Below are 10,378 nucleotides of genomic sequence, written 5' to 3'. Positions count from 1 at the left end.
TGGACACGTGTTCAAATCGAAGCAACCAGCAAGCAGTTAGTGACACAGAGTGAGATGCTGATGGGCTAACTTACCAAGCTCAGGAGTGTTTGGGAGGAAAATTGGTATAACCTCCTTATACAGACCTAATGCCTTCCTGAAAACAGTCCGTATGCAAAGAGTCTGTGATCCGGGAGGTCCTTTCTCATTATTTTAAATGGGAAAAAATTATGTGTTCCTGGACTTTACGAACATGCCCAGAGATTTCCCCAAACACCCTTCAAACACTTTAAAACATAGTCTTGAGGAATAATGTCATCATAACGTTTGGTAAAAATTGCTAAAAAAGAAGAAAATTTAAGACTAATATAGGGCAGGAATTTTATTGTTTGCTAAAGTAGTACATGTAAAAATACAAAAGACACATACAGCACATTTACATTTATTCATCTGCCAGATTCTTTTCTCCAAAGCAATTTACATCTCAGTGGGAAGAAATGGGAAGAAACCCATCCAAACACATTTGCTGTTGATGTTCATGTCACTATCCTTTTTGTCACAGATTCATCCGCAAACCAATAGAAGTGAAGCAAGGGCTATTTTACTGAATTTTTGCACCAGGTGTAAACAGTGTAAAACTGACCGTAGCCAAAAGTTTAGTCAGTAATATCATAACTGGTTCAAGAAGTTTACGTGTCTTACAAGAGGAAGATCTACGCATGGAATTAGAATTTAATATTCAGAAATGAGTCCTGTAATTCATTGGGAAACCAGAAACTTTATGACATAGTGTAGACTTGATATGGCTTGAGCCTAAGGCTGTTTCATCCCCTTGCATATTTTTACGGGCTGTATTTAAAAGCTCTGTTTGGGAAGTTGCCTTTTAATTACAGGGAGGCAGGGTTTGAAAACACAGTAAGAGCAGATGAACACCACGCTGTCCTTTGTACGCTTATGTGAGCATACTGGACATTTACGCACAGTGAAAATGTTTTTCTAATGATTCCAGTTTGCGTCAAAGCACAGTAACTGGAGGTAACTCGCATCAGAGCAACAGACACGGGACAGATCTGTGTCACGTCTGGGCCCTCCTGCTCGTGGTATCAGGACAGACAGCACGTTTGAGCCCTGAATAAAATTGACCAGATCCCTGACAATGGCCAGTTTGCCAGTGTCGCAGTCTGAAGCCCTGGGCAGCAAATGGATGATATTGTGTGCGTGTTTGTGTAAGCGGCTGGCCTCTGTGCAAAGGTGTAATACTCTGCAGTACTGGGTGCTCCTTCACCATAGCACGGCTTGATTCTTTGGAGAGCTGGAGAGAGGGTGCATAGGCTGGCCCACTCTCTACATCCTGCTGTGTAGGTGGGATTGTGAACAGTTGGGGTGCACGGAGATCCACAGCACCCTCATAACGTCTCTGCTATGTAACAGCCCATGGTTACTATGGTGACCAAGGGCATGACTGACCCTTACGTATAGTCTTTAAATGTAGAAAAAAAGACAAAACCCTTTTCTTCATGCCACTTGATGCGCAAGTATAGGCATTTTTTGTCCAAATTTATTTTTAGTTTCAGAGAATCCATGTGATCTTGCTGATTCTTGACGACCCACATCTGATCAAGTGACAATATGGTGTAAAGACAAACTATATGAACATACAGTATTTGTAACCGGTTTAAATTTCATCTCTCAGGCTGTTTGGGGTGTGTCCTGGGCAACCACGCCCCTTTTAACCCAGCCACGCCCCCACCTTGCCTAGATCCACCCAAACACGCCCCGTGTAGCCTGGTCCCGCCCACGCCACGCCCCCTGTTGTCAGCTGCCGTACTACAGCAGTAAGGTTCGGACCCCAATTCACATAATCTTACAACTACAGTCACTTGAGCCTCAGAAACAGGACCATTATCAAACTGCTATCCCACAACACCTTACGCGCTAAAAGTATTTTGCCTGAAGTCGTACAACGTGTGAACATCACTCGTATGCAGGTTGCAGGTAGAAGTTTAATTATCAGTGAGGTTGTGGCCAAAATATTTGCACTTTTTCGCAAATACTCTGGAACTCAAGTTCATCCTAAACAGAAAAAGCAGAAATTGACCAAAATGGTTGTCCGATTTTTTATTTAACTCTAAGCACAACACAACCTTTGTTTTTGGAAATATTATTGGAAATAAGTCTAAATTTCGAACCCGAGTAAAACATTTCGCCATAAACTTTTTGAGCGGTATTTATTTTCCACGCAACTCAAACCGCGCGCCAGATGGCGACCGGAAGCAGCGTGCGCAGTTTTATCGCTTGACGGTTGGACGTAAAACGCGCAGCGACTCGGAACGCGCAGGCGCGTGCACGAGGTTGTCCCTCAGCCCGCTCTGCGCGAGCTCACTGGTGGGAAGCAGAGACGGAGACTGAGATCGCAGGTAAGCGTCTGTGGAAAAACCTCGTTGTTGCCTCCCTCCCCGCAGAACTGTCTGGGTGTCTGACATATACATTTAGCGGACATTTTTTTTTCTCTTTACAATGCGAACACAAAGTATAATTTCCCACACTTGACCCAAAACCCAGGTTCGATGGTTTGTCGACACGTTTTGGACCCACTGACTCACTGTGTGTAACCACCAAGGAGGAATAAGAAAAAATTTCACTGACGAGATTCAGACCCAAGAATTTTAAAGGAGGAATAAGAGGAAATTTCACTGACGAGACTGAGGCCCAAGACCACAATGCCTTGGCTTTCTCTGCAGGATTCATGATGCCACGCGCACAGAAGATCCCCTGTTGCTGTTCCAGGGGCTGCGAAGCAACCCCACATTGCTGAACCTCCTCAATGTTGTTTCGCTGCAGCGAAGGCCTCACTTTGTTTTTTGTTCTGTTCTTTACCAACAAGCTCTAATTAGCTCTCATTTATCATTTGTCCACAAGACATTCCCTCAAGGATTTTGGCACATTTAAAAAAAAAAAAAAAAGAAATCTAAATTTCCTTCATCATCAGCACCCTGCATCCCTCCTGCCTGGGGCATAGGCTGCCAACAAGGGCTCTCCAGGTGTCTCAGAAACACTTTACAAATATACGCTTGCAAATAAAATAATCACAAAGCCATCATGGAACTCAATAGACTCAAAAAAGATCATATGCAAAATTGAATAAATTATCAAAAAACAGACATTGTACACCTGTTGAAATAGTACATACAAGTCATTACAACTCTGCTTTGCTCCATACAGGACAAGAAAGCCCTACAGAGGGTGGTCAACTGGTATTATTATTATTATTACTGTTACCATTATTTATTGCTGTTGCACTACTCACTGTCATTGTTTTGTTTGTGCAGTGTTTCTATTGTCTTTGTCCATAGTCTGTGGAGAAGCATTCAGGAAGAATTTCATGATACTTGTACGTGGTACTTGTACCTATGACAATAAACTTGAACTTGAACTTCGCCAGCAATTCCGCAAGTCATATGTTCAAAAACACAACTTCTGAGTCACGACTCAAGGGAGGAGAACCCATGAATCTGCATATCTGCAGTCAGCGTTATATGTTAAACTCACAGGATGACACCAAAATGAAATACAACAATACATAATTATCAAACTACAACACTCTAAAACAGTATCAAATATCAACAAATATTAAAATTCAATGAAATCATAAGTGCCATTTGGAAAATGCACTCAGGACTTTTTCAGCAGTGGACTCCTGGATCTCCTGCCATGTGACCCCCTTTCCTTGGGTTGGTGATGGATGGTGAGTTGAGACTCGTACCTTGTGTGTGAAGCTGAGCTTGAATCATTGTGGCAGTTGATTGAGCTGCTTTCTCCACCTTTCAAACAATCCTCTACTGCAAACATTGATTTGCTTCTCTGGAATCATCCAGGGAGGTGGGTCACAGTCCCCTGGGCCTTAAACACCTTGGAAAGATAATGTGCGGTGGATACGGAAGCAGTTAGGTCTCTGGAAACGGACTTCTAGTCTTGAGATTGTCCTTTCTTGGTTAAAATCTTATCTGACCTTCACAGACCTTTTTTTTTTCTGGTTATGGAACTGAATACACGCAACTCATTTGGTGAGAACAGTCCTGTTGTACTTTCATCTCTCGTGCTCTAGATGTCAGCAATTGAGTAACTGTCTAAATATTCAAAATACTGTACTTCTTACTGTATACAATGGGTCCTTTATTTATGAATTTGATCGGGACCGAGAGTTGGCTCCTCACTGGGGAAAAAAAAAACTGATTCAAAGTGGAATAGAGGGCTGTGGAGATGTAACTGTAAATGAGTTTATAATGCTTTGGACAAAAGCATCTGCTAAATTAATAAATGTAAGTAGGTAATAATGGTAATGCTACACTGCCATGTCGGTATATCAGGAGCATGTGCCAACGTACCATGTTTCACAGTGCATGTTTCCAGGATACCGCAGCAACCCTGCATTTGACAGGTTATTGATTGATGGATTGAAGTGTTATACTGAATTTTTAATTTATTGTATCTCTGTGGCTTTTTACAGAACCTTCCCTGTTAATACAAAGAGGGACATCTGTATTCAGATTTCTTTCATTGCCCTTAATAGTGGTAAAAGTGACTTTGCAGTTATGATCTAATTCAGTTACGAACAGACTTTTGGACCCGGTTGTGCTCATAATTGAGGACCCAGTGTAAGCAACTTGCTGTTTACCCCATTTGACAACAGCTGTCTATTTTTTACCAGAGGAATTCAGGGTAAAGCACTCTCACACCGGTGTTCTATGTGGGTGACTTTTACTGACACCTATGGACTCAGGTTGAATTTTCTCTGCTACATTTCTAATTTAAAATAAAAAACAATCTGCCCTTTTTTTAATGTTTGTATTTTCAAAAATTTGTATCTCAGCTCTTTATTAGTTCTCTTAATTATATAAGCAACAGATGTATAGCATGCATCTCTGGGGCTGCAAATTGATTGGTGTGTGGCAAGGCAAAAGCTGCTTTGCTGGGATGTATTAATAAGGATGTGTAGTGAAGCTATATGTGTGACAGGTTGTAGGGTCCTTGCAAATTGCACCATGTTTTTCACCCAGACAGGTGAGCATTACATGATGTGACATCACGCACAGGAACCAAGTCTTTCCCATGAAGAAGCAAAGAAAGAGCAGCAACTTCGACAAGCCAGTGAGTTCTTTGATGTCTAAAAACCAGAGAGCTTAGAACTTATTTGTGTGGCTATATATTTACAACTGTGTGTGTATGTGACACACATTTCTAATTTTGACAGTCATTTGAACAGCTACCAGCTGTTCCTAAGGATAACATGTTAATAAGGATGAACACTTAAAGCAGGTGGCATGGTGGCACAGCGCCTGGGTGGTGTAAGAGGATGTGGGTTCGATCTCTGCTCAGTGTGTGTGGAGTTTGCATGTTCTTCCAGTGTCTGCATGGGTTTCTTCTGGATGCTCTGGTTTCCTCCCACAGTGCAAAGACATGCTGTCCAGGTTCACCCCTAGAGTGTGAGTGACAGAGTGTGTGTGTTCCACTGATGTATGGATGAATGGCCCATTGCAAGTAGTGTATCTAGCAGTGTAAGTCACCTTGGTGAATAAGGTGTGTGGGCTAATAACACTACATAGAGTTCGTCGGAAGTCGCTTTGGCGAAAAGCATGTGCTAAATAAATAAACGTAAATCTGTTGACCTCTATATACACCAGCAAAATGAGGTACCACTGTGTCTATAGTAACACTGTTTCTGGTTTTATATGTATGTAAATGTGTATGGTGTATATATACATTTTAGGTATTTATAGAATGAGGACAATGGTAGAAGTTTCAGATAAAAACTTATTTTATTAACTTCTAAACACACAAATCAAGATGGAAAAACACACTTAGCGGAAAAGTCTTTCCATTTGTCATTCTCAAGCTCAGCTGACACAAGACATGAAATTACTGTGCAAATTGAATTCAGAAGAATACAATCCTTTCCGCAAAGTTGATTGCAATGTCTCGCGGTGCAGCCAACTCTTAATTTCATATTTTGATTTTGTGTGTTAGTCATGTCAGAGTAATTGAATCGGTGACGTTCTCATGGAGCCATTACTTGGTTTGCTGAGGCCGACACAGTTTCCCCTGGGGTTTCCGCAGCGCGACTCAGTTCCGTAGTGCACCAGACGCTTGCAGCGTTCCCAGATGTAGCACTTGAGCCTAGCTTTGCTCACAGCAACATCTGTTGACTACTCCAGGACAAATTCAGTGCTAGAACCTGATGCAGAACTCTCAGGCAAGCAAAAAGCAGGTTTCGCCTGTGATTTGCCAGAGATACCAATTCCAAAAAGAAAACATTGCTCTAATAATACAGTCAAGTCAAAGTCAACGCGGCTTTATTGTCATTTCACCCATATACAGCCGGTACACTATACAGTGATACAAAACAACGTTCTTCCAGGACCATGGTGCTACATAAAAAACAGCAAAGCTACCTACACAAAACAAAAACACATGGTAAAAAACAGAAGATATTACAATATAATAATAAACACTGTCGATATAAACATATTACTGTAGCAGCAAAAAATACAGTTGCTCAGTACGGTAGAAGAACAGTGCAAAAAATTGCAATGGGAGTGGAGTAGTGTTCAGTTGAGTATGGGTGTCTGTGTGTGTGTGTGTGGGTTGGTGTCAGTCTAGTCCTTGGGTATTGAGGAGTCTGATGGCTTGGGGGAAGAAACTGTTACATAGTCTGACGGTGAGGCCCCGAATGCTTCGGTACCTTTTGCTGGATGGCAGGAGGGTGAAGAGTTTGTGTGAGGGGTGTGTTGGGTCATCCGCAACGCTGGTGGCTTTGCGGATGCAGCGTGCAGTGTAAATGTCTGCGATGAGGGGAAGAGAGACCCCAATGATCTTCTCAGCTGTCCTCACTATCCGCTGCAGGGTCTTGTGATCCGAAACGGTTGCTTCACTGCAACAGCATTAATATGGAGCTGACTATTATGTCACATGGTGGAGGAACGGGCGAGTTCCAGATCACACTGGGGTTAGTCATTAGCTCCTGCAGAGGAAGTCATCTGAAAGATGTGCAGAGCAAAGGAAGAGCTACAGGAAGGGTGGAATGGAGAGAGGGTGGGAGGCCGAGGGGAAGAGTTTCGGAGGGTTGGGAGGTTAGTGCTGGTGCTAGAGGCTGAAACGGCACGATGGTTGGAGTCGAAGTGCAGGCAAAGAATGGCGACAGTGCAAGGGCAGAGGCACGTTTCTTAGCCGACACTGATGAATATGGCCTTTGTGAAAGTGACATACGGTCTGATAGTGCTGATTGGGTGAGGAGAAAGCTTGGATAGATGAACAGAATCTGTCTTTGTAAGGGAAATTCCTACCACATAATCCACTCGGAGTCTGAGTGGGACATGGCAGACATTGGACAATGGATTTACCATGTGTGGGTCAACGTGTGTTCTGCGACAAAGGGGTTTGACACAGCAAGCCTAGACGTCTTTCACAAGAGGCCTGGGAAAAGTCTTGAATGTTCATTTGTTCTAAAAAAGCAGTAATCATGTAATAGGTTTAAAACGCATCACTGGTAAAAATGTTTAGCACATTGTAGCTTGGTAGCTGAGTAACGAATACTTAATGGCACACATTAATGCCACACCATGCGCAGCATGGTGGCACAGCGAGTAGCGCTGCTGTCTCATAGCACCTGGGTGGTGTGAGAGGATGTAGCTTCAATCCCTGGTCAGTCTGTGTAATTTGCATGTTCTCCCTGTGTGGGTTTCCCCCCAGAGTCAAAAGATATGCTGTTCAGGTTCCCCTATAATGTGTAAGTGACAGAGAGAGTGTGTTCCCCTGATATATGGATGAGTGAGCCATTGTAAGTAGTGTATCTAGCAGTGTAAGTCACCTTGGTGAATAAGGTGTGTGGGCTGATAACACTACATAGAGTTTATTGGAAATCGCTTTGGAGAAGAGCGTCTGCTAAATAAATATAAAATGCTTTTAATTTTTTCCTTCAACATAATGCTATCAAAAATTGATGTAGTTCATCCCATGTGCCTCAGCCAGGTGTAGCAATGGATTTGATCAGGATGGATCCTCATGTTATAGGTTTTCGAAAAAGAAAAGACATCAAACATGTAGAATTGTGGTACTAGTACAGTATTGCCTCTTGTAGTGACCTTGTGCTTTAGTTTTAATGTGTCGTTATTGGTATCATTTTTCTCAAAGTGGTCAACTTAAATGACTGTACAGTAGTATAGTGCAATTTTTGGTGTGTGGGTGTGATTAAATTAGGATAAAACTCATTACTTCTGGGAGGATGGGTATTGCTCCATACATTATCCCACTCAAGACTTGAAATGTGTTTAACAGTTGCCAGTTCTGGAAACAAAGTACAATATAATTTATTCCGACACTGCATTATACAGTAGCAACATGAATATAACTTGGGGAGGATAATTTTTAACACTCTCTTCATTACTTTTATTTTGATGTCAGGGAATATTATTGCAGAGTACAATGTGTGTGTGCACCCATTTATAGAAGAGTATTTTTGCTGTGTTCAGTCAGGCTAAGTGCCATGATAAAGTATGAGAGCAGGATTTAAAGTGGATAGCTTTACATTACAAAGCAACAGTTTGGTATTGGATTTTAAAAGACTTTTTGTAAAATATAGAATCATTCCAACAAAATAAAGACTATTAGATGTCTCAATCACCCTGGATGACAGTAATCCACACATCATCGACTGGGTCCCAAGTAATAAAATGAAGGCTAAAGATACTGGCCACCATAATTCTTTACATGTATCAACACTTTCCTACAAAGCAACTCACAATTATTTAGCCATTTGTAGAACTGGGCAGTTTTAGTAAAGGAATTTTAGGGTAAGTACCTTGCTCAAGTGTACTATAGCTTGAGGTTGGATTTGAACCTCCAGCCTTTGGTTTCCAAAGGCAGCAGCTCAAACCACTGCTACCAGCTGCCCCCATAATATGTTTCCTAGTTCAACATTCCTTGAATTTTCCTGTCTGGTTTTAATTTATACGAATCTTGACTGTACATGTGCGCACAAAACAGATTATGCTTAACATTGTCTTTTCCGGTTGCTCATCCAAAAACAGTTTACCTTACACTTTTGAAATTCTCTATTTCTTGGCTATAGCATCTGCAGTGCTGTTTTACTCTCTGCAAGAGCATGTGCCAATTTCCTATGATATTTTTTTTCCCCCACTGTGTTTCAAAAATAAAGATTGCTTGGGTATCATGGATTAAACGACACAGTCCTGCTCATTGTTACATATCAAATATTCAACATTTTATTATGTATTATAGAATGTACTTCTCAAGAAAGAAAATCATTGGAAAAGCCCAATACAATTATTAACATTTTTGAGCCAACACACACAATGTCCTGAGCAGGGTTGCGGTGAACCGGAGCCTAACCCGGCAACAGAGGGCACAGGGCAGGAGAGGACACACTCCAGATAGGACACCAGTCTGCTGTAAAGTACCCCCAAGTGGGACTTGACCCCTAGACCCACCATACAACAGGCCCCAGCCAAAGCCACTGTGCCACCGCATCCCCCTTAAGCCAATACCTTTGGTCAAAAGACATATCAATATTAGCATATTAACTTTAAATACTCCTTTGTGGAGCTGGCTGTTTTTACAGTATCAGTTCAGAATAAGTACCTTGGTCAAAGGGATTAGAGTAAGAGTGGGATAAGAACAAGGAGGCTACAGCCCAACCCATGATACTACCTGTGACTAAATGCATAAATTAATGTTTATTAAAAAGAAAATATTACAATGTTTATACAGTACATTTTATAGGTAGCTGTGGGGGGGGGTGCGATGGCGCAGTGGATTTGGCCAGTTCCCATCTGGGGTTCGAATCCCGCTTGGGGCGCCTTGCAAAAGACTGGCATTCCCTCCTGGGTGTGTCCCTTATGCCCTGTGTTGCCAGGTTAGGCTCTGGTTTCAGCCAGTGTGTATGTGTGTCAACAATATGAACAGTCACAGTGTATGGAATAAAGCAGATAATATGAAACCTACAGATACTTTAGGATGCACGTCATCAGGATCATTTGGGTAATACTGATTAATTAGTTATGTTGGTTAACAATGGTAGACCACTTCATATTTGTATCAATTCTGTGATTTTATCCATCAATCGTGTTTTTAAAAATCATATTTACTTTTTAATATACAGTATAGGATGAGTAATTCATATACAGCGAAATTCTGATGGGAATATTATGTAATGACATAAAAAAATACATATAAAAATATAATTCCGTAAATTGTTCAGTAAAAATGAGGCAAGAGAGAGGGGGAAAGAACATCGCCGTGTCCCAGTTCAATATCACCATAACTAACTCGCTTAGCTACATCATTTCCTCTGCGCGCAAACACATATCCGAAGCCGCCCACGGCT

At 41.7% G+C, this 10,378-nt stretch overlaps 1 long non-coding RNA gene across 1 annotated transcript; it reads left to right on the top strand.

Moving 5' to 3' along the window:
• Nucleotides 1-2,311: 2,311 nt before the first annotated feature.
• On the top strand, nt 2,312-2,942 carry LOC108942748 (uncharacterized). Its single transcript, XR_001966737.2, has 2 exons — nt 2,312-2,396; nt 2,542-2,942. It is a non-coding gene; the product is annotated as an uncharacterized LOC108942748 (long non-coding RNA).
• The last annotated feature ends 7,436 nt before the right edge of the window (nt 2,943-10,378 follow it).

Source organism: Scleropages formosus, chromosome 8 (genome assembly GCF_900964775.1).
Source record: "Scleropages formosus chromosome 8, fSclFor1.1, whole genome shotgun sequence".
Lineage (NCBI taxonomy): Eukaryota > Metazoa > Chordata > Actinopteri > Osteoglossiformes > Osteoglossidae > Scleropages > Scleropages formosus.
Note: the sequence above shows the minus strand (reverse complement) of the source record. Positions and strands in the feature narration are given on the sequence as shown.